The sequence below is a fragment of the Pinus tabuliformis genome, chromosome 2_1 (assembly GCF_031772625.1).
Source record: "Pinus tabuliformis cultivar Carrire ecotype Pingquan chromosome 2_1, CPIR1, whole genome shotgun sequence".
NCBI lineage: Eukaryota > Viridiplantae > Streptophyta > Pinopsida > Pinales > Pinaceae > Pinus > Pinus tabuliformis.
The window spans coordinates 66,080,448-66,082,666 of NC_142299.1; positions in this window are offsets into that span (position 1 = coordinate 66,080,448).

The window sequence follows — 2,219 nt, forward strand, 5'->3', positions numbered from 1 at the left end:
TGAGCATAGGAATAAAATCTTAAATCAAAATAGATAATTTGTTTCTTTAGGTCTGATAGACCATTATTTGGTCTCAGCGGACGTTAATCATCATCATCATTATATCAATGAATTCTTGAATGCTTATATTCAGTTTTATGGTTTTAATGTTGCCCCACAGTCACAGATCGCTCAGCTCCATGCTTCTACATGCCTGAGATTTGTCTCCACTTCCATGCCTCCTCTGAATCCAAAATTAACTAGTAGAGCTTTAAAAGAAGGTGTTATTGTTGGCCCTGGTAACACTGCTCCCCTACAGATTGGTATTGCAGAATGTACTCTTCCAGATGAATGGAATAGTACTTATATTCCACTTTCACAGAAATATCCTCAACTGCAAACCTCTAAAGTTCCTCCGAAATTGTCTCTCATCCATCACCCTGACGGATCCACTGGTCTTAAATTTACCACTCCTTCACTTACTATATCTATGTCATCCTTCCCTAGATCTACAATCTTGGGTGGTAGGAATCCACAGATACCCCCTGTTCCTAGAAATTTATCATCAAGACATTCTGCTCCAAGAGAGGATCATAGAAAATCCACCTCTCAGCTACCTGATGATTGTCAGTTATGTGTTCCATCTTCATCTTCTACATTCCAGACTGATGAATCTCCTAGCTCTGAAGTCTTTATACCTGATATCAAAAGTTTCTCACTTCCTAGAGCTCAGTCAGAAGTTACTGCAAAAATACCAGAAAGATATTTAGAATCTGGAAATTCTAGAAGGACATTTAGCAATGGAATGAAGAAAGCAGATTTCCAATGGTTATCTATGAAAGCAACTTCTGATCCAGATCAGAATGAAAATGAAAAGCTGCATAATTATACAAACTACCAAATAGTTTGTATGCTTCAGAATATTGATGATATAGCCCGAGATGTTTTAGAAATCAAAGAGCACATCAAAAAGATGCATACTGGTTATGTTGAGACATTGGGAATCCAAGATGAACACACACAAAAGTTGAATAATATTCAGTCAAACATGGGTATTATCTCCAAGTCTTTAGAACATCTTACAAATGCACTCCCCACTCCTGCTTCTCCACCTCATTATAGAGAAGTAGATGTCTTAAGTTCAAAGCTGAAATTCTCCTCCAAATCTGATGAATCAAAGCAAATTCTTTTTAAAGGGATAGAGAATATAGATAAAGCCAGACTTGAGAAGATCAAGAAAGGAATCAATCTAGCTAGAGAAAAGACAGAGTTGATGAAGAATAGACTAGCTGATATTCCTTATGTTGAAAGTCTAAGACTACCAAAGAACTATGTTAGCCTTAGTTCTTTGATGAAACAAAATGGCCAACCATCTGCTCCTTCAATAATGGCCATGTCAGGAGTAACTGGTGAGCAAACACATGGTGAATCAAATTCTAAAAGAGACAGAAGTGATTCATTTTTTCATTCCAACAAAGGGAAAAGAGGTGCAGGTGATACCAATGCACATGAAGCATCAGCATCCAGCCCGTTCAGCAGATATACTGAAAATCTGCAATCTGTACCTATTAGGCTAGACAATCCTGCTTCCAGAGGATATGGAAATTCATTGTTAGTAAATATTGATTGCCTTGATTATAATGAAGTAATTGTTGTTTTGCATAATGTCCATGCTTGGGCCTTACAGAGGAAAGCCGAAGCCAAAGTGTCATGGTCTGATGTAGTTACTCAGATTGTATGGTCTTTTACTGGCATACTAAAGCAATGGTGGGAAAGGCTTGCAGAGGAAGAGAAAGATCAAATAGTTGAACATAGTATTGATCCATTAAGAGCACTGTTTGAAGCTTTAAAACATGAATTTGTTGGATTAGTCCCTGAAGATTCAGCCCATCATTCACAGTTATTTCTCTCCCAGAAGTTATGCGACATTGATTACTTGCAAGAGTATTTTTGTGTTATGCAAAAACTTTTGTATCAGGCTAGTGATCCACATAATGTTGCCTATCTGAGATATTGCATCCAGTCTATGCCTGGAAAAATTCCTGATCTAATTAACCAGTACATAGCATATCATAAAGTAAATTTGGAAGGACAATCATTTGCAGCTATTCACCAATTGATTGTCACAATATTGCAGAAAGAATGTGCAGAAAGAATGTGCAGGAATCAAAGCCAAGAAGAATTTTTCAAAACAGATGCACTTTAGCACAAAGCTTTGCAATAATTTCAAAGAAACCTAT